The 24,127-nt window shown below is 37.8% G+C and overlaps 1 protein-coding gene across 2 annotated transcripts in view; it reads left to right on the top strand.

Moving 5' to 3' along the window:
• The window catches only part of LOC150089406 (LIM/homeobox protein Lhx9-like), a 127,361-nt gene that overhangs the window by 20,314 nt on the left and 82,920 nt on the right, over window positions 1-24,127 (top strand). The window lies entirely within an intron of this gene.

The following is a 24,127-nucleotide window of genomic DNA, read 5'->3' as shown; positions in this document are numbered from 1 at the left end:
ACAGTCTGCTTCTTTTCATCCTTGAGCCACTCTAATACTGTCAAATAAGTTTTAAAATATAAGAACTGGAAGTGTAGCCCTCGTGGGTAACGCAGTTCGTATAACCACCGTCTTTCCTACACCGGGTGGAAAAGATTCAGGTCTTTTATACCAACGAATCCCGCCAATGACACAAGGAATTTTTATGGGATCTTTTTCACCAAGTAGCTGAATTAGTCTGTCTCAGGTGAGGGTAGCATCGTTTTCTTGTCTAGCAAACAGCAAATCGACCACAGAACACACGCAATTTACAGACATTATATACGGCGCAATATGACCTAAGTTGCTGATTCACCTAAAACTTCACAACAACCAACAAACTGGAAGTATTCAAAATGTGTACGTAACCTTAAATTGCATTTCGGATCGAATTATTCCCCATTGTAAAAAACAATTGTTTTATCAAAAATACAGTTGTAGTCGCAGATGAAAGCCAATGAAAGACGAGTGTGAAGAACTTTCTGTATAGTTTTAACTTTACATTTCCCAAATCATCAAAAGCAGGCTATAATCTAAACAGGACTCAGACCTACCTAATTAAAATTATACACAGCACAGACGTCTCCGTTAAATCTTCAAAATCAAAAACTTACCAGAAGTATTTTTAATGAACGTTTTTCAGTAAAAGCTATAGGCTTCCTTTCCACTGCAATAAATTTCTATTCTTTAATCACTAGTTGAATGTGTTTTGGAATTGTGTCCAAAAAGGGTTTCATCCCCATTTCTTATTTACCAGCCTAATTCATTCTTGATAAGCCATCTCAGTATGAGCACGATTACATATTCTGCCAACTTTCTCAAAATCTCAGCCCACATTTGAACTATGTCCCTTTAATATTAATTGATGTGTAATTCGAACTCATATTCGGTTGAGTTTAACCGAAAAACAGTAAAAACCCAAAATCTCATAATGAATCTGAAATCACCGAATAAGCTCAATTTACTTTTTCCTTTTGTTTTTATGTATAGAGGGATCTAAACTATCCAACCATCCGTTGGATTTAAAAAAATAAACTGCATCAAAGACTTCGTTTCTGTTGTGATTTAATCAAGCGAGGAGCCCACGACTATTTCTGATCTTTAATGCAGATGTTAGGATGTTAAATAGACGCGCAAAATACATGTCGATATGATGTTATTATACAACATCTCAGTGCATGCGAAACAAATTAGCAACAGAAAAAAAGGGAAAAAGAAAAGAAAAATATGGCGTCTTGATTCTGAAATGATACGATAATGTCCTATCGCATGGTCTCCTTACCTGAACCAAGGTAATGTACCGGAAAAGTATGAGGAAGCCGCTGGCGAGCATACTGTGTGATATCCTATCTGTAATAACCCGTACTTCCTCCTGCTCTGACCTGGATGCAGGTGACAAAATAGTTTAACTTACAAAAAACTCAATTAATTGCTTAATGCAGAACTTTGTGTTGCCTTGGATTTTTTCCGTCAAGTTATCTGTAAAATAAAAGAGAGGAGCAATATGTGAGAAACCACAAAAATTGAAAGAAACAGAATCGACTTCGAATGCGTTTTCTGTTTGTTCAGATTAGTTTGCTGAACAAGTCGAGTTTTTGAATTTGTACAAAAAAAGAAATGCGAATGCAGAAATGCAAGAAAAATTTTGAAACAATCAAAAACACACACTCCGAGTTAAAATTCATTTTAACGCCATAATTCTAATACATAGATTAGTGGCGCGTTGATTGCATAATGACTGATGAGAGCTTAGTGCAATATGCACGCTGCTTGTAGAACGTATTTGGATCTGGAAAAGGCAATGAATTTTTGCAGGACTTATATGAAAAATGCAGTTACGCGAGTGTTAATATAATAAATAATATAGATACTACATGTAGTAAGGTAATGTAATGTAATATCCATATAGATATCTGTGTGACTCAGTGTACTTACCACTCGCTACCTGTTTGGGAAGATGCAAGTTGGAATTCTGATTTAGGATCCCGCCCATTTCCGTTTGTTTTAGTTTCAGATACCGAAGTGGGGGAGTTCGATGGCGAATACACTCCGACTCGTTGTTTAACACCCAAAATCTATCCTTTGAAATTAAGAAGAGTCTGTGACTCATGTCACAGACTCTTCTTCATTTCAGACAATTTTGTCTGTTTTGCAGAATGAAAACGCAGTTTTCAGGTGAAAATATCCCATCTATCAAAAACGAGTAAATCGGCCACGGCTTTAAAATGTGGAACTCAAAGTTCCGTCTGTCCTTGTGGAAAGTAATCTTCAACTTTCACAGTGGATGAGAATTGAACCTGAGCCATTTCCACATACAAAAGCGATTTCCTACCTTTTTAAGATAAAATAAAATAAATTTTATGTTTACACTTCGGGACGACAACCACATAAGGTCCAGAGGAATTCACAAGAAGAGGGAACAGACAGAGATAATACATGAACGTCACCATATTTACTAATCACGTAGGCTGGAACTACGGTCACTCAAACGCGTATTTCGTGCTTGATCACTTACTTGCCTACCGCGGCTGTTTTCTCGATCGGATTCGAATCCAGATCTCCCTCCATGGTGAGGCAACTCACATTTATATTTTATTTCACAAATATTCGTGACTCGATATATATGATGTTTTGTAACATAAATACTGACATCTTAAAATATTTGCCAAGAAATGCTGTTTTTATGAATTTTGCACCTCACATTACGACTTAATTTTTCATGCGTTTTTAATTATTTCATTTGTCAATATTATTTTTTGAACTTCACATAGAATTCTACGCGACCCATTACAAATGGGTCTGTCAAGCAGGTTTGGATCACAACCCATAAGTCAGAAAACATGTTACAGAGACAAGAGATAAAATAGTAATGCCGCGAGGGTTCATGGCGAATGAACCTCGTTAAAGTATGAGGTATAATGCTGCTACATTTCCAGGAATATTCCCACTTTTTTGTCTATTCCCTAACAAGAAAAATTGCCTTTAAAATGTACAGAATTTACAGATTAGCATATCGATATCTCAATTTTAGTTGCCTTGGAGCTAATTTAAATGCACTCAACTTTCCAACCTGTGTATGTGTATTATAGAAAAATAAATTTGCGTTTATACTCCAAGACGGTGATTTTAAATAGCAATCGATCCCTAAGCACCATAATACTAAGGCATAAGAGTATTCCAACTCATGGCTTGAGCTCTACATCCCACCCACAGACAGAATATGATGCTTTTAAGCTTTAATTCGGATTATTGCAAGCTCGATACTCAAACTGAGCAATGAGATACTCACAAACTAGCATTTTAAATTACTATATTAAGAAGTCTTTGTTGCGTTTAGTACTGAGATTAACAATTACAAAAAGACTAATAATAACGCCCATACCGGCACTTAAGATACTGGTTTTCCAAGCAATGAAGCTTAACCCAACCAAATGGGTAACATTAGAATAAAAATGTTCATAGACTCACTTCACTTTTTGAGCATCGATCGACCGTTTTCTATCAGATGAGATTTTAATGACTGAAATCATATTCTATTTGGATTGGTTTGCATTAGCACTAAGGGTCAAGAAGAGTCAGTGTATATTATACCCGTAAATTGCGTAATTTACAATGGTTCAGAGTTACAAGGTTCGAAATGGACACCGGAATGACATTTGAGTTCTTCATAAGGATGGTCAACGATATACGCATTAACTGCATTCTGCACGTACCCTGGCGAGTTCTGTTTTATAAAATTTTCCATTTTGAATCCTGGTGTACTCGAATGTCCGTTTATTGTTTAGATAAAATAGTGGATAATTGCAGAAACCAACCCCGCTTTAGGATCCCTCAAATCTTCACATAATTCATGAGATTCGAACCCAAACTTTTCCAACTGAACTGCAGATGACATAGCCACTTACGCTGCTTTGAAATTAAATACGTAAGTGTAATTCAAAACTGGCAATGTTATCACTTTCAAGGTGGAAAGGAAACTCAACTCAAACAAATCAACGTTTAAAATAGCAAGTCTAGTGTATATATATATATATATATATATAGGTATCGTTCTCCCCACATCAAGTGGAAATGGCCCAGATTCGAATCTCGTCAATGAGGCAAGGAATTTTATGGACTGTTTTTTTTTTTTTTGTTTGTTTTTTTTTAACGTAGCTGGTTTAGTTGGTGTTAGTCGAGGGTGTGGCATGGTTTTCTCTCAAAAACTCGGAGTTTTTTTGTCCAGAAAACAGGCAAATTGAATACATGATTTTACATAATATGGTGAATTATGGTTTAAGTCACTGATGCTCCTAAACCATACAACAATAATAGAAATGATGTCAGAAAATCGCATCGATGTCTTCGAATATCGCGATAGCAAATGATCCGATAGAGTGCAAAACTAGAATACGAGGAAAACACGCATATCCAGTTCGAGAGGGCTCTATTGTATGTACACTAATTTCATTCACGCCATACATAAGAGTTTGAAGAGAACTCATCCATTGTGTAAGACTTGTCACACGAGCTATTGTGGAACTAATTATTTCCTATAGTCGAATATCAACACCTTCGAAGTTTGTAAAGCATTCTACAGAAGCTCAAGAAACGCTTATTCAGCCACTCTGCGAATTATTAGTTTCCGAACACACTCTCTTAATGGCCTCGCATTAGATTGTCTCTGTTGTATATTATTTCTTGAAGAGAGTGTGTGAATCAAGCCAGTGGTAATCACACAGCTAATTAACTGTATTCACATTTAATGACAAACATCAATGAGCTTCAACTAATTAGGGTCTCCTGTTTAAAGTGGAGATTTTCTCGGTCTTGTATTTCGAACGGAAGTAAGTTGCAAACCATTTAGTTGATATTAACAGAAGACAATAGCGTAGCGAACCCAAATAACCAAGCAGAGTAGCGATAAAGAGTAGGGTCGAAGGAGAAAATTGGAACCTTTATGTTGCTATTCTACTTTCAAAGGAATTTTCTCACAGAAGTCTTCCAGGTGAGTTTTCGATCCAGTTCTCGCTGCCCAAGATAAAGAGGGAAGAAAATTCTGTAAAGGTTACGTTTTTCTTGTGTTACTGAAATGATTTGTTTCTTTAGTTAACCGAGTGCAAAGTTCATCTCGTGTAAGGTATTATCTTTTAAGGAACGAATTTTCGAACCAGATATTATTTACATTCAAAGATAAATTCGATATTAATTATTGAGATAATACATTTGACCCCTCCACCCCCAGTTAGGATTTTCCGCTTCCTTTTTTGATATTCTGATAAGTTTTATCTTTGGTTCAGACCACAAGCAACTTGCGTGCGTTTAACTATTTCCGGGTTTTGTGGTTTACCTTACGATACCATCGTCATTAATTGACTTACTTATCTACCATACGTGCAGATATGCCTTAGAGATCTGAGAAAGGTGTATTAAATGCACCAGCATATACTTTATAATTTAGCTTGGGATTTGACAGCCAAGACATCTTTGATTTCTCATTCAGAATTGGCAAAATGGAAATGGAACATTCAAAAGAAAATTCATATAGTTTTTAGAAAAACTGAGAATAAATAACAGTGAAGCTCTTTGAAACTTCGAATATATTATCATAGTTTGTATTGTATTTAAAATTAAGAAAGAACACACACCATGGAAATCGAAGTCGAACCTACGAGGTGAGATGATTTGGCGCTTCCATATGACTAAAGTAAGGATTTCGGCTATTTTAAAACTACTTTGAAATTTTTTCTAACGCTCTTAATATATATATTATATTAGAAAGTGTTCGTTATTTTTCTTGGCGATATCAAAAGTTGCAGTAACTTTTAAGTAGTCTTACACAATTCCAACCAAGTCAGTGACAGTAAAAATCTTCTTTAATATAAAATACGCAATTCTTTAGAATAATGTCCAAATATAAATTATATATACTCACAAGCAAGGTGATTACGAGAGATGCATCGCATTTGGTTTCGTAACGTAATAGAAGCGCAGGAACTTCGATTTTTAAAGTTTTTATGGGCAAATATCAACGAGAGCCTTGTCGATGAAAAATTTTCCGATACACTTCTGGAGATTATTGTAACAAATTTTGTTTCTAGATCTTTTCATACCCACTGTTCATAAAACAGGTACTTGTTATAGCCCAACTATCAGGGTTTAACTCTCCATGCTTGTCACAGATTGAAAGTAAAGACTTAATATTGGTGATGTTGGGCGGACTGAAATTCGCGTTATACGGACTGAAGAATACGTTGGGAAGGGCGGAACCACAAATATAGCAAATTCAGAAAACTTTAAATAACTAGCCGTTAAACGATCAGATCTCTGTCCAGCTTTTCTTTGCCTACTCTATTTTCTTTCTTTGACTCGTCCTGGACAGTGTATAAATGTTGCTTGTCAAGCGGCACTGGGGGTTCCCCCACAATTCCGCGTTTGCAAACTGTGTGCCGTACAAAATCTGTAAAGGCCACAGATATCCTCATCCTGGACAATTCGGAAACAAATTTAAAATTCCAGCTTGTTAAAACTACAACCGGAACTCGGCCCTCTCTCTTACTAACGAGCTGTCTTTGAATGCCGATTCAAAATGACGCTTTAGCGCTAGTATCGCCCACCTCTCTATAAAATCTTTGTAATAGAGAGGCTGCTGAAATAACCTGCATGTTTAAACCTTGAAACAGTGTACCATCTCAAGAGTAATACTGTATGCTAACATCTATATCACAGCTTTGATGCAAATTATAACAAGAAATATTTTAATTCTAGTTCAGTTATTGGCAGATAGACTGGATACGCTCAAAGTGAGAGATACATAACTCGACCTAGAGTGATGCAACGATGAATTCGTGGTGAAGAACCACAACTAAAAGTTCAACATGTCAAAATTGAACAGTCTGGGGAGATATTGCCTAGAAAATACTCTTCACTATGAATATCGACCTAGATAAACTATGTAAAAAAAGACTACACGGGAAGGAAATCTTTAAGAATGACCGACAGATTCAGATGTGAACTCTGGAGCAAGATAAGAACAAATTTCTTTCGGACGGGTGAAGAAAGATGTTATAAACTATTTACTTTAAATTAATGTTAGAAATTGTTTAAATTAATTTAATCTTGTTGTACCTGATCATGATTTTGTAAATAAGGATTTTGAATAATAATAATAACTCCATTCGCTTGGTACCAATTCCCAACGCGGAATGGAAAACCCATAAAGAGAAGAAAGAAAATGATAATAAAATTAATGATTTGTAATATGTAGGATTTTATATTGTATAATGCATCAATATTTCACTTGCACCTAAATTTAACACGCAAAGAAACTGTTTTCAAAAAAGAAGCAACCACGGATTCAGTAGATGAAGAGAGCTTGAATTTCAAAATCTAGGAGCACAGATGATCTCCAGGAAGTGACCATACCTCGATGTAATTTTACAAAAATAAATACCAGCGGCGATATCAAGGATGGCGGAAGTAGAGGCAACCTGATATTTACTGTGTAGGCAAGATCTTGGATAAAAAGCAAACCTTTCAAAAAAGCAGAAAGTATAGTTTTAAAGAATCGATCTTCCCATCGGCTATTCTAAAATACAGTCACCAGGTGACTGTATTTTAGGATAGCCGATGGGAAGATCGATTCTTTAACAATATTGACATTTTCCCGCGGTTCTGAGTGCCAGTTTCATCTAGTGATCGAGACATTAATGCAACTGTTAAAGGGTGTTTTGTGAAAGAGGGCTGAACAAGAACGATTTAAAGAGGATGAAACCAACGGATGTTTCCTTTCTGTAAACGGGAAGATGAGTATAAAAATGCATTATGCATTAAAGCCAATTAAGCCTATCACTTAGATGTCTTTTCTCTCTCTCTCTCTCTCTCTCTCTCTCCGGAAAACCTTACAAGCACACCCAAGTACGCTCACTGATGAATCGTTATTCATTAATGATCGATTGATCAGCAAATAATTGATTAACAATTTGATTGCGTAAAAAATAAGAGACTGTTAGCTCATATTTGAACGATTTGACTTCCGAATCTTGTATATGGGGCCTATATATGATTTTCTAATCGTGTATTTTAATTAAGAAATCGATATTGTAGTAACTGTATCACTGATAATTTCTCATGAGAATATTCATCGACATTGTATTAGTAATTGATGTGTTAATGCAATAAAGATTCGAATCGGTTTACGTACAGTGTACTGGAGAATGTCAAATTATTCGCAAATGTTCTCCTTTGGTATTTTTATGTATTTTCACCGATTCCTATTATCTATTGCTAAAAAGAGGGCTCAGTTTCTTTCTTCACTCATTTCTTAATTCTACAACAAGAGAAACATAAAAATGAGATTCATCAGCATCTCTTTTTAACATGACCGAAAAATTCAAGGTTTGAAAGATTGATGTTACTTTCTTTCCGAAAAATTCAAGGTTTGAAAGATTGATGTTACTTTCTTTCCAACCTGTTATGAATATTTATTTCACATTTATATTTACCATCAAAATTCTTTCACGATTTTTAAGCAAAATAATTATATAAATAATTATTTAAACTATAAGTATCAAAAAATAAATTACAGTATTATAATCAGAATAATTCGTGCCAATCGTTTTGTTTATATATAAATATTTAGTTCACTTTTTTGTTTTTACTGTGTTTTTATATTGCATTGAATGCTTCAGCTGTAAAGCATTAACACAAAAGTTAACGATAAATTGATATGTGGACAGACTGGGCCGGAAAGACACCGATCAAAATTTTAGCCACCTCTGTCTCCTCAATACCCTTGGTATACATTCATAGATCCAAACGAAAGTACTTTTGTTTTACGTGGGAGATTTTTCTTCCTAATCCAAAAGATCTTTGTAACCTGCAAAGAGTATTTAACTATTAATATTCCCAATAGCAACGGTCTAATAGAAATAAATTTATTTTTTCTATCAGTGTACAACATGAGAGGTTTTATTCCTCAATCCTGCGATAATAACTCATCAATAAATGTTTTTGAAGTTCGATAATGCTAACCAAGGTGAATGGAGGACTGTGATATGTGTCTGTTAACGAAATTTCTCTCTGAGATATATTTGCAGCACGTTAGAGGCTCGTGGCAGGATAGTGGAAATATCGCTTATTCTCTGTTATACTTTAAATGTTGCATGTTTGTGATGCGCGTGTTGATCGAATCCAACACAATTTGGTTACAACTTTGCTGAATGATGTACCAACTGTACTTAGAAGAGTTATTAAAAGTTTACTCTATGAGCATTAAAAAAAAGATGTATTAGATTTCGAATTCTATCGAAGCTTCGATATAAGATTTTTAGGAAGGCAGAGCTAGTGGCTCTCAGAATAGTCTGGGGATTTCTTCCAGAATTTTTGCATTCCAGTAGTTGGTCCTAAAACACCACCCTAATTACACACGTACATATCGCATTAATGCATCATTATTTGAATTGCCTTAGTGCTAAAGCATGAAAACGAATTGCAGAGAGAGAGAGAAAGATTAGATTAAACTGCTGAATTGCGAAAATGATACTGATTAAATACTCTGCAATACAATGATGAAATTTCTTTTGCCGATGTATTTCTACGTAACACAGTTCTTCATATGGAAATATCAAGGGAGACACTTGCTGTCTCTTTCTTGAAATATCAGTTGTAAAATAAACGAATTAAACCATTATATAGCCTAATAACTGTAAATGTTTTGCGAGATTATAGAGGTTAATCAAGTTTGTTGAAGTATTTTCTTAGCGAGCAAATCAATGCGCAAAGCTCCTGCAAGGAAAATACTTGGAATAGTTTCGAATCATTTGTATTTCCCTCAGAGCTAAATAAGTTTTTCCTTTTCCGGGTTAGCACATATCATGGGAATAACCTAAATCCATGCATCTCGGGATCGATAATTCCTTTTGCATTTTCCCACAGTAGATGATTTTCCTGTCTTTTTCTCTGTACTTGGAAGGGGCCGAGCCTAAAAGAAACTACTCAACCACATAATTGCAACATTTAATAGTCACAACTGCAAAACCACAACCAGTCATAAAAAGCCAATAAATTTAAAGTGTTCTCCTTCGAACGTGTCCGAAATAAGAGCCTTCATATCATTAACAATCTAAATAAACATTTCAGAACAGAGATTTATACTTAATTTGATCCTCCACTGGCAGTGCACATAGCAGTTAAATGCAGAGCCTGCGTAGCATTTATGTAACGGACGTAATGTAGGATAAAATGTATGGGTGTTATACTTTAAATGTTGCATATTTGTGATGCGCGTGTTGGTCGAATCCAACACAATTTGGTTACAGCTTTGCTGAATGATGTACCAACTGTACTTAGAAGAGTTATTATGCGAGGTCGAAGAAATCAAATGGGTATTCTATTCCCGGTATGACCATTATCCCAGCTACTAACATAAGTTGTAGAAAAAAAAAAAAAGAATTGGAAGGGAAAAGCAGGACGCAATGAGGCTGTCTGACCAGGAACCCTTGCTGGCCCTCAACACGCTCCTGACTGTTCTTAACATGAGGAATTTATCGAAAATTCATGGAAATTATTCCACTCAGCAAGGGCTCGGTAACTAAATGACTTTGAAGCATGAAATTGTGGGTTGCTTGAATTATCAACGCAAAACTCACCCCTTGAGACGTGAGTTTGTCATTAATGTTTTAACTGTTTTGTGCATATGATTGCAGTTTTCTGGTTTTAGTTAAAAAGGCACTGGTTTTAAAAATATGGATGCTTCTGCGCAGTGTGCTCTCCTATGCATATTGTTATCTGTTGCCTACATAATCATGTTTTTTAGATTCTGTACCATAATAAATACTTGCACTTTAAACTTTGTCCCAGGAAGTAGTACTTCGAACTTGTCGCGATTTTACAAAAGGCCATTAGGAGAGAGAACCATCTGTTAATATGATTGGTCGCAATCATTGAAAGATAGTAGTTGGTTAATTTTAATTACAAAACTTGATCGTAGGTATAAGGAAGCACTATTTTTACTACAGTAAAATCACTGGAAATTATGTTAAAGAAAATCAGATCGAACAAGCAGCCTAGAGGGGCCCAAATAGAATGCGTGATTAATTTTGGAAGAACTTCTTACTTAAGTGCAGTGTTTCTCCTGTAGATTCAGTTATTGAGTCCCAACTGATTTTAAATTTTTCTTGGCTCATGACTGTTAATTTGGAAAACAAAAGTAAAACGAGATACTCTCTTATAATTCTTAGAGGAGTTATTGCTTTTCTATTCAAATAAAAATATTTTTAGCAGAGCATATCATAATACAATTATGAAGTTAGGTTTTCGATGATTTTACAAGCAAGTGAACTGTGGTCGATCAGAAAATAGTTACTGGCCCTGATCGAGGATATTATTTCTTTATTTGTATTATTACTTTAAGTATTGGGCGTATTCTTCCTCCAATTTACAGAAAAGCGCATCTCACGTCATGTTGTTCCATTGCATATACGTGTTGTTATTGGGTTTTAGGAGCATCAGCGACTAAGACCATACTGCTCAGTCTATACTGAATGTAAATTGCATGTTCTGAGGTCGATTTTCTGTTTTATGGACGAAAAACCAGAGTTTCCAGGAAAGAAAACCATGCTGCCCTCGCCTGAGACCGACTAACTCAGCCATGTTTTACAAAACGCCCATAAAAAATTCCTCCCGTCATTGGGGACTCGAATTCAAGTCTTTTCCACCCGGTATGAGAAGAACAGTGATCATAGCAAGTGCTACCCACGAGGACACGTATATATATGCAATGGAATATTAAAAGATCGGCTTAAATTTCAGACAGAAATGAATGAATCTGATCTGCACCAACGAATTTATTTGCTTTCATGGCAGGTACTTTATTAACCAAGACAACTGTAATACAGTTCTCAGTTTTAATAAGACATTTATAATACAATTTAAGAGACCTGGGATTTTGGCATCAGAAGTGCTTAACCACTTGGCTACCTAGTGTATGTACCAGTTTACTTGGCGAGCATTATAGCCACAGATGCTAATGCGCCATAAAAAACTCTTAAGAAAACAAGCAAACAAGCATATACCAGAGAAATAACCATTACATTATCGCAATGCTGTTAGAAGAAGCAAAAGGTTGTGATACTTTCATTTATGAACTTTATGAAAAAGAGGAGAGTGTGCTCAAGCTTTCTAGAATACGTAGCAATTAGTTTAAGATTCTTTTATGACTTTTTGCAAGTTCTGTGCTCATAATTATACCTAATACTCAACCTTTCACTGCACTTTGAGTGTTATTGATGGTATGGTTTGCGTTTATGGTTAATATCTCTTTCATACCAGTAATGGCACAAAGTTTAGGTTTAGAATGATTTAAAAACTTCAGCAAGGAAATATTCTGGATAACATTGATGTAGATAGTCAATGCATTGTCGTACAGCAGCAGTTCATCCAGACGGAAAACTTGACCAGCCTCTATATACCCTTGTTGAACGAAATTACTTTGCTAAAGATAAATCGATTAAGTACAGCGTGTGAATAACATACCCAACCTGCGATGAAGTTTTAAGAATCTTAATAACTTTGTCTGCTAGTAAATTAGTTTTCGTTCTTGGTGGAGTTCGTTAGTGATTTTACTCTTATTAGTTATCACTATTGCACTAGCCATCTTTGTAACTTTTAAAGTTAGTACTCAATGCAATAAAGATCTGCACTATATTTCCGAAAGCAAATGCACAACTACATGCTTCAAAGGATACGGTATTTAATAACATGTCGGCCCACCTTTTCCCTTAATTACACTCTACATCCTCGTTGGTAGACTCCGAAGCAAGTTTTGATAACAGACAGACGGTAATTTGGCGCACTTCTCCTTCAACACAGCGGTCAATTCAGCTAATGATTGTGTGTGAGTTTGACTAGCCCGAAAATGACATTCTAGTTCATCCCAGATATGTTCGGTGGAGTTAAATATCGGAGCTGTGGGCGTGCCAATTAGGTTTTGGAATGTTCATCACTTAAAACCAAGTCGCTACAGGCTGTGCAATATGACATGCCCCACAAAACCGCATTTTGATCGAACAGAAAAGGGGCCTCCCCCATATACTGCTGCCATAGTTTATCAAAAGCACAATTATCCAGAATGTCAGTGTATCGCATGCCATTCACTGCGCCAAGAACGACGAGCAATGGTCCAAGCCCAAACCACAAGAAATCTTCAGGTAGTGACAGCACCCACGTCCGCCAAAGTTCACAGTTTGAAAGACACACTCTGATAAATAACGTTTGAACATCCACTAGATCCAAACAGAGTCGTCGTCAAATTGGAAGACCGTATACCGTGATTCGTCACTGTGTAACATTCCAGGGAACCAAATATGATGAATTGTGCACAATGAAAATGGAAGACCATATTGTGCCGTATATATTATGTCTGTAAAAATTATCGATTCTGTGGTCGATTTGCCTCTTTGCTAGCCGAAAACCCGAGTTTCCGGGAGGAAAAACCATGCAAATTTCGCCCGAGACCGACTAACTCAGCCGCGTTGTGAAAAAAGTCTGTAAAAATGAAAAGTTATGAGATATATGCGTCTCATAACGTTAGACTCCCGTTAATGACTCACGTAGTTAACGGGATTCGAACACGGGCCTTTACCACCCGGTTTTGAGAGAACGGTGTGGAATCTGCGCATTGCGCACTGTGACATTTGGTTTATGTGCTAATGGAGCTCCCATATCGTCCTTGCAGTAATATCATTTCCTGTGGCCTCCCTGAACTCCTGGTTGGCAGTATTCAACGAGAACTGATGGGATCTATGGTCCACTCTTCCGAGAACCCTCAGCTCTCTTTCCCACAATTTCTGCGGTCTGCTTGAACGTTTCTCGAATGTAGTAGCACCATGACATTTCCATTTGGTGATAACATAAGATAACACCGTTAATCTGGAGTTTAACTAGGACATTTCAATGCTTAAGAAATCGAAGGCAAAAATAAGTTGACTGCTAATACAGCATCGTATGATGATTCTCCGCTGAAAATCGCTGTCCTGCTTACTTCTACAGTTATCATGACGGCAAAAGATCATTAATTCTTCATGTCTGTCGTCACTAAACCTTATCTTAGATTGAGAACATTTTGGTTTAGTTTAAAGGCAAATCAGGCTATCGAAACAACCTCTACTTCGATAAATAAATATTCATTTATGCATATTACAGCAAGCCCTTCACAGCATATGGCTAAGGGCAGAGAAATTTGGTGCAGAGGGAGAAAATCTTAAAGTAAATAATCAGTATGAATTATACTCGCGAATTAACAAAATGAGATAGATGCAGTACAGTACACGCATTGAGTTGCTAATTACTTAATCTAAGGCAGGCTGCTGTTTATATTTCTTTCCATCTGATTGCAAATCTCATTCCTGTAGGCGTCAGACAATTGAGAAATCTTTGGTAATCAATGTTTTGAAGATTTATGAGATGAGGGGTCGAATTCGAAAACATTCAGTCCATTTTCTTGAGTCTGGAGAGGTTAGTTTGCAATTGTTATTGGTTTCTAGAATTTTCTTTGTTGCGAGCTGTTGTTATTATGTTGGTTATATTTGGTGAATTGCTTGCAGAAGTAATCAACTTCTGCAAGCAACTTCTACCGTGAACCTAGTTTCGTTTATACTTATCCCTGGCAGGTGGAAGAAGCGCGACTCCAGACTCGCTGTGCAATCTGTAGCAGAGGCTTAGTATTTAAGTTGTGAAAAAGCTACTGTCCGTATATTATATTGGGAAAACCAAGTTTACTTTTAAGCCATCTTGGAACCCAGCACTCTAGGGTAAGAAATTTAATTTCTTGACCGTTACTTGAGGATCTCCAGACCAGATTTCAGAAGCATATGGCAGTATGGAGAGAGATGCATATTTGAACATGAGTTATGATTGTTTTTAAATCTTGGATTGCGAATTTCCTGTTGGTGCTCCTTTTATTAATTTACAACCGTTCGTCATTTTAACATTTGAATCCTGATTTCATTTTAAATCGAAATATTTCAAGATGATTTCCATTGTTTTTTCAACCTTCCAGAGTATGATTTTTTTTTTTAACCTAATGATGTACTACTTTGACATTTCCACAAATTTCTACAACATTTTAAGTTTGGTTCAGAACAACATTACATGGGGGGGGGGCTAAGTGACCTAAAAAATTACCCCAATCAGACTCTTTGTACGATTCCGCTCCGGATTAAAAAGTGAGACACTGGAAGCAGATCAGAAAGAAAGTAGCTATCTCAAATAGCCACAGTTAATCAATTAATTTTCTTCTTAAAATCTTTGCAGTGGGTGGTTTTGCTCCTCATCAACTGAACGGTCGCCATATGATTTCAGATGACAGCAAGAGAAACAAACAGAGTGAACTTCACAAAAAAAAACAAACAAACTGAAAAGTTATATACACAAAAAGTTTTGAACAACTTCGTACAGATTTAAAAGGCCGCCGTAGCCTAGTGGTCAGGCGCGCGGGTGCATAAGTACACGTGCCTTGAGTGACCGGGGTTCAAGCCCGTGACCACCGAATACGGTGCTGTTTCTTGTATTCTATCTATCTTGTGAACTCCTCTGACCGTTTGGTCGTCCCGGAGTATAAACAGAAAATTTATTTATTTATTTATTTTTGAAAAAGAACTATCTTGGTATCCACTTTACACCCACATTTTCGAGTTTAAGATTTCGGAGTCAGCCGAACCCCCCCCCCCCTCCCACGAACCCATTCAGATAGTTATTTTTATATGCAGGCAATATCGACTTGGAGTGGTCAGGACAGAGTGGTACTTTTCAAACAATTTAATTACCAACCATGCTACTACTAAATTGTAGTTCAAATTAACAGAAAAAAATGGGTTATTTATGAAAAAAGCTACATTTTCAGCATTGTTTTTTTACACTGTGTGAGAACTTTGGCTATTTTGGCAGGCACAATAAAATTTAATTGTCTATGCTAGATTGACCTAATCTAATAGAAACTCGTTTCTGATTTTCTTTCTTTCTTTTTTTTTTTTTGAACCGCCCTGTTTCGTTTTTTTTGCCTTTTAACTTGCCGAAATATTCGCTTTAAATTGATGTTGTTACTGCTTGCTTTTATTTAATTAATTTATTGCGTTGAATTCCCTACTTTAAGATAGGGTGCGTCCAATCTGAGGATTTTAACGATCTATTTAATGCTGATTGCAGTAACTTTAATTTGAAATTAGTAACTGGGAGAAAAGCGGCTCAAACTCATAATTTCACTTTGCTGCAAAATTATCCAAACTGCCATCTGTCGACAGAGTCTGATATCAAAACTGGTTGCTCACCCTTGGCCTTTCCTCATTTCAACTTTCAAAATATACAGAGCGCATGTTGAGATGTTGAGTTATTGCAGAAGGTCGCATCTCATTACTGCGATGACATAAAAAAAGGTCAGGTGGATCCCGGCGAAATATTGAAAATCATGCGGAAGCAAATACCGTACATATCTCTGAGGTTTCCGCAATAACCTGGCACTTGTCAGTTGTATTGCACAACCTTATCTCACCTCACCTTTGCCATTTAGGACTGCGGAGTAACCAACACGTTAAGCTGCCATTTCATCGCAAATGTAATCCACCCCTTCTCTCCACACAAGCCCGAAAACTAGTACGGCACATTCGCAAATGCCTAAAGCGGCAATTGTCATCACGTCCTTCCCGGCCACCCGCAAGTAACAACTCTACCACCAGGATATCTGAAACATGTTCGTGTGTTTCAGATACCTGTGAAGACTGCAATTTCACGCTCGTTCCCAATACAAAAACATTGCTATAAATTTAGAACAGCAACCGTGACCCTTTTCAAAATATCAGGACTTATTTAGAATCTCCTTCTGGACCTTTGTATCAGATTTCATGTCGATAGCTTGACCTACTTCTCATACACCCTTAAGAAATACCGGACACAAATCCTACCTCGCGGCTATCCATCGCTTTGTACGTCACGCCTTTAAGTTTTGATAAACATTTCTTGATCTCTAATTTATTTACTGTTGTTGTTTTGTTATTATTATTTATATAGCGTATTTGCATCTAAGGCCATAATGCACTTGTCTTTTATCTCTACAAAAGTGCATAGCACGGGCTAAAAGACCTGGATTAAATCATGGATTCTCTACTCCTTCTGCTTGAGTTAGGCGGTAATAGATGTTGGTATGAAGAACGGATTTCAATGTGCGGGCTGCAAAGTTTGATAATGAGACATCTTAGAAGTGGACCTAACTGAATTAAGGTCTTAAAGGGATAAATGAATACTGGCAACCAAAAATTGTACATTTAGACTGGTGTTATCAAGCCTGTTCCGATACCAAGGGCAAGTTGATTTTCTTTTTTATGTTTTTGTTGTTTAATAACACCGATGGGTTGCGCATCTAGGAATTGGTATTCTGGGACAAACTACCAAGGAATTTCTATTTAAAAAAAATACACTATGAAAAATGACTCACACTGGAAATTCATTATGGTATCAAATACGTTCATACACATGCCAGTCTGAAAGCGCAACAATTTCTGTTTAAAAATGGCACGGATGTGTTCAGCTCCAATCCTCTATTTTCCATGGGTTTAGGAAACCCATGGAAAAACGCAGGATGTGTTGAAAGGAATAAAAAAAATAAAATAAAAAACAGCAGCTCAAGAAATGCTTCCAAGAAGCAAAATCGTAAGACTTATTATATTAAGTATTAAGAAAACTACTTCTGAGGTGACAACATTGGATTCCCGGTAAGTAACCAAACATTTTTAAATACTGTCCCAGAACTTTTTAATCGCACACGAGCTGTGATAGTTAAATAACTACTCATGAGAGTTTCATTGGTGTCGACTAGTTATTCTCTAATAACACAGCTAGATGTGGAGGGGTGCGTAAAAGCAACCAATACCGGTTTCTATGTAGTAAGAGGTCTAAATACAGTCCAGAGTGCAACAGGCGTTTAAGAAATTCTTCATTCATTCCAATCATGGTATCTAGGACGCTTTGACATATTTTATTTCTTAGAAGCATCTCTGATTAACAGCATAATCCACCGGAAAAATTCATCTGATTCATCTTCTCTTGCTAGTTGTCGTCCACGTTTCAAATACCTTTTGCAATTTATTCACTACCTCTTTTATAATGACCAGATCATAAAAGCTCAATTCGTTCAGGGGGGCGGTGTTCTTTGCTCCTTAGTGCATCAGTTGTTGTTGTACTTAATAAGAATTAGATCATCACTGGAGATCCCTGATGCAGCCAGTTTCACTTTGATGTCAAAGTACACTGGTGTTACAATCACTGTTTTTCACTACTGTTTTTGTATATTCAACTGTTATCGTTTTAACACTGCCCTGAGAGTCCAAGTAAGAAGGTTAAAATTCCCGACCTTGGGGTACCTTAACATTTTTACCTCTTTCCAAACTAAAGAGATCATGACGTGCATATTCTTTTTCAATTCTTCTCTTGAAATAGAAGGCCTATGATGATGGGATTTGTTGCAATATATTGTACAGCATACGAAACAAAAAAAAACAAGAAGCCCTCACCTAAGACCGATTAACTCAACCATATTTTGAAAAATAGGTCCTTAAATTCTCCACATCATTGACTGGATTCGAACTCGGACATTTTCCACCCAGTGTGAAGAGAACGATGATTACGTCCATTGTGCTGCGTTGTTGTACAGATTTAGGCCCATCAGCAACTTAGTCCACATTGTGCTGTATATAACATGTCTATAAATGTGCGTGTTCTGTGGTCGATTTGCTGCTTGCTTCACAAAAAATCCGAGTTCCCGGGCGGAAAAACCCATGCTACCCGAGCCTGAGACAGACTAACTCAGCCATGTTGTAAAATAGGCCCATAACCATTGTGCTATCAGCGAGGACGTATATGTTGGCACCATTCAATCAATCGGTTTGGAAATTCTATCATATGGAGAAATGTGGTTCTTTTTGATATGGAGAAATCCTACTGGAAAACAATTAGAGTTGTATTTCCTCTTAGGATGTCATTGATTTATGGGAAACTGACATTTCATAACGTATCTTGACAACTACTGTATTACCAGTTTCTTATCACTCTGGGTGTGTATATTTTGTCAACGAAAAATATGAGATGAAAAGACAAGCAATTAAATCTTGGCAAGATTTCAATATTTTCCAACAGACTTCACACTATCACATGTCGTTTATCATCAAACGCTATTAAATTGCAAAATACCGAACTTCTTTTTGAATAATTTTTCAATTTCTTCATATCTCGTAATATAAAATAACTTGTCAAGGTTCTGTTTCTGTTTATTCGGATTCCTGAATACCGCTTCAAGGTCTGTAGCAGTATTTTTTCCTATCATTCCTTTGATCATTTAACTTTCAGAACTACGTTGTATCCTTTCTCCTCTACAGCGGGGCTTGGAATGTACTGGAATTAAATGGAACTCTATTCCGATTCGTCACAGGCATCGGCAATGTCACATAAGGAGTGTGATAAAAAATTTCGGAACCGACTTCGCATCTTGAAATTGCGACATTATTACCAGTTATGACTTGTCACAACATTTTTGGTAACTCATAAATAATCATCCATTTGTCTGCAGTCAGTATGAATTACCGCGCGTTGAATAGAAGCTAATTTATACGTTACGTTGCATTTTAAAAAAGAGTAATTTTACTGAGTATTAAATATGCATCCAATTTTGTTTCTACTTAGGAAGCATTACAACAGAACTGGAAATATTTAAAATAGCTTTCAGAGAAGATGCTACGTGTCTTTCGAACAGTTTGTGTTCAGCGAAGTTTAAAGAAGACTGCTTGTTCTTGGAAGATAATTCTCGCTCTGGCTTCCCCCTCAAATTCAAACACGAAAGATACAAAAATCAATCGCTCTTGTTTATGATCTGATCAGGAATGATCCAAGTTTGTACCTTGCATCATCTCTGATGAAGAGAGAGAGAGAGAGAGAGAGAGAGAGAGAGAGAGAGAGAGAGAGAGAGAGAGAGAGAGAGAGAGAGAGAGAGAGAGGCGGGTCATGTGTCAGAATCTTCGTCAATTTACTACTGCTGACCCACACTTTGTTTCTTCTATCAATACTGGTGACGATTTGTCACCAACTATGAAGTGGAACGTATGGCTATGAACTGGAAACAAGGGCCCTGTCCTATCAATAGAAGACTCAGTCTTCTTCAAACCCAAAGAGCAAGGCAATCTCCATCAAATGCGAGGGTAGTTCTCGTATTTTTTGACATTGTTCCTTAAGAATATGTCCTGAATGATCAAACAATTAACTGAGAATACTATAAGATTTATATTGCGATTGTGTGATGCTGTTCAGAGAAAATGGCCAGAAAAAGTGAGCTTCAGAGAATTGGCGCTTGCGTCATGGCAATGACGCAAGCGCCAATTCTCTCTTGCACACTTTGCACTTTCTATTGAAGAATTTCTTACGAAACACTCCTTGCTATTGTCCCCATCCCCACCGGATTCAGTACTTCGTGATTTTTTATTTTTCTTCCCAAGCTTAAAGCCACCTTGAACAATCGCAGATTTGCAACAACTGAGAAAATTATTCCGAATGCAACACAGCAACGCGTGAGCTATTAGCAATTCCAAGAGAAACCTATCAGGAATGCTTTCAGAAGTTGCAGAAGCGTTGGCGCGGGGAATACAGTGTCAAGAAGATTACTTCGAAGGAGATCCATCTGAATATCCGATAAGCTTCTTCATTTCCCAAATATTAACTTAGTCCACGAACTTTTTTAATCATACGTCGTACTTGATTATTAAAAATAAGATTTGATTTTCATTAACGTTCCGTTAAAGGTTTAATTTCGTTCCCTGCTCAATTCTTTTCACACCTCAGTCACATTAGTGTGTGTTTGTATATATATATATATATATATATATATATATATATATATACACACATACACATATATATATATACACACACACACACACACACACACACACACACCAATATAAATATATATATATATACCAGACTAAATCGATCCAAAATCTGCCACCCACACTGGACCAGAGTAGAAGATTATGGTCCATTCCCTCAACATAACTTCACAGCAAAATAAATGGATCTCATTCCCCGGAGGCCTGTAAGCTACTACCTACTGGAGCGGGAAGACCAGCTCAATGGCAGAAGGTACTAAAAATCACCGGGATCGGCGAGGCTACCTTTGAAATTTAGACATTGAACGCTTAACATTCGGTCTATAGGTACAGACTCATCCAAGACGTACATAGGGATCTGCAGCTATGCTGCCTACAAGTCTTTTTAAAGAGTCGAATGGCGGTTTTGTGTCCATATGCCTCAGTTCCTGTTCCAAAATATGTTACAAGCGTTCAATTGGATTGTGGTCAGAGTAATCTGGAGGCCAATCAAGATGAGTGATATTTTCACTGTGTTCTTCGAACCACTCGTGCTCAGTTTGGGCCTGATGACAAGGAGCGTTGTCGTATTAGAAGATAGAGTTCTGTCCGGAAAAAAATTGCAACTTTAGAGAGTGCACAAGGTCTCCTAAAAGCTGCCGGTAGACTTTATCAATAAATTGTTGGTTCATAAGCACCAGTAATCCTAGACTTTGTCAGTAAAATAAGCCTTATATCAAGCAACAGGGGGCGCCTCCTGGCGTAGCACTGCTGCTCCTGCTTCTTGATTAGACAGGGGTTCGAGCCCGTGACCACCAAATACAGAGGATGCGGAAAGGTCAGAGAATGACCACCGCATATCCCCGGAGCAATATGGCCTTAGTTGCTAATGCTCCTAAAAAACAAATAACAAACAAACAATCAAGCAACCATCGCCACCATACACGATGGGTCAATGAACTCGTGTTGCTTGCGCCACACATGAAGGCATCAGTCAGCGTGTTGTCTTACCATATTTTTTAATGGCCATCCACTGAAAAATTACCGATCGGTGAAGTACCTGGGGGTAACTTTGACGGAAGGGGAACTTTTATCCCCCATCTCCAAGTTATCAAAGAAAAGATTAAAAAAAAAAATTACATCGCTATGTTAGCACGCGTTACCCGCAAGGACTGTGGTCTAAAAGGACCAACTCTATGCCATTTGTCACATATGGAGCTGCGGTATGGTACTACCATCGAATGACTATAATACATGCACAACGTCAAATTCAGCAAATTCAACGACTTCTGCTACTACAAATGACCCACGCATGTAGAAGGACATCAACTACCGCCCTACAGGTACTAACAGGCTGCTTCCCCTTGAACCTCCAACGTCGTGTTTATCGGCCTCTAACATGCCATTAAGAAGGATAAGGAAGCAGAATTTCCTAGCTATCCAAAAGGAACACAAACGTGTGTGGCTAGAACTGATAAACTTAAAGCAATCCCGCTGGATAACTCCAAAACTACTAAAAACGTTTCCTCCCTCAGATGAACATCAACATCAACAAACAATGTCCTATATCAATAAACAATGTCCCACTTGGTTCTACCGTAACGTCTATGCTTCCTGTTAAGTGGCCACGGGTCATTCAAGAGGCACATTCTGGAGTTCGTCCTAGTTGAAGATTCTCGCTGTGCCTGCGGAAAACCTGAGACTGGAACCATGTGATGCACTCATGCAACATATACTTAGATCTAAGAAACCAACCACTCCTAGACCTTCACACTACATCACATTTGTAGAAACCAAGTTATTGGAGTCCAACGATGCCTTCCATGCATTGACTAGATATGCCAACGAGGTCTTTTCTCGTCGCTGGCATCATCTGCAACCTCCTCCACGCAGTAACTGATTACCAGCAACGGAAACTCCCAGTCATGAATCTGCCATCTGGCCTCCTAACCCACTCTTACTGCTAACCCTGGGCCTCTAAAGTGGTGGCCTCTAAAGATTATCCCTGGGCGGGATAATCTTTAGAGGCCACCCAACTAGTAGCCCCGAGGACGCCGCTCCATGGTTCGGCATGGGATCAAACTAATCACACGGCTTGACTGCTGACCCGAGGATCCACTTCTATGCATCTCTGGGTCTCTATATCACTTACCTTTTGCTGGCCCAGGGCCTATCCCTTGGGTGCGATTCATTGCCCCTGGAAGTTTCCCCAGGTGATTTTTTGCTAACGTTGGATTACACACCAACGTGGGTACAGCCTTGGCTCTCTTGCTGTCCCAGAATCAGCCCCTGGGCGGATTTCGGTCTCCAGGAACAACTCGGTACTGAAGACCTTTGCTGATGTTCCATCGAAGTAGGAGTACTAGTTTCCTGCCTACCTGCTGGCCCAGCCGCTTTTTTTTAGGCGGGATAATTTCTACCACCTGTTCATCCAACCTAATCAAGTGGAGCTCTTGTTGCGAGAACGTTTGGCAACCTCTTCTGGCTGATTGGGGACCCTTGTTCCCTGATGGGTTGACAGATAGCCATTGTGGCGAACTCTGACTCTAATTTGAACTTTATCTGTTCTCTTCTCCCTACCCAAAGTCCTTCTCTAGGATCCCCAACTGCACCTAGCACTCTTTTGTTCCTTTTCGCCGGCCGTATGCCCTACACTTTATCATCCCCCGCTGTCTTCCCTATACACTACTCACACAACCCACACTGACTGGCTTTGCAAAGTTGTGCAGCATCATAGAGCACTTAATGCGGATTTGTGAGGAACCACATAATAACAACACTAAGTCCACTTTAAGTCTAAGTATGCGGCGCATCGCCATTTGGGATATCGTTCTGCATTCTCCATAATATTGTAATACGATGTCAGCTGTCGCACAGTGACCTGCCGTTGAGCCCGTACAACGAGCTGCACCCTTCGCCTATTACGAACATCCACCTTGCGTAATCCTTCACTGTGCTGTCGGCAGGATCAATTACGGCTAACCCTAATAAATAATTTTTTTTTTTTTTTTTTGTTCTGTCCGGGGGAGGTGGTTTGACCTGTTCGACACCATTCTTTGTACACCTTAACCACAGTGGACCGTGAGTAACCGATATGAAAGCAATCACCTCACGAGCTCCCATATTCATTGCCCTTTTGAAACTCCATGATAGCTTTACTACGCCCCATAACTGTCACTTTGACTTGCACGACCAGATGCAATTTGCAACTGCTCTACAGTAGGAAGCTG

The sequence above is a fragment of the Mastigoproctus giganteus genome, chromosome 2 (assembly GCF_048544385.1).
Source record: "Mastigoproctus giganteus isolate SK-2022 chromosome 2, ASM4854438v1, whole genome shotgun sequence".
NCBI lineage: Eukaryota > Metazoa > Arthropoda > Arachnida > Uropygi > Thelyphonidae > Mastigoproctus > Mastigoproctus giganteus.
The sequence above is the reverse complement of the archived record's forward strand: the minus strand, read 5'-3'. Positions and strand labels throughout refer to the sequence as shown.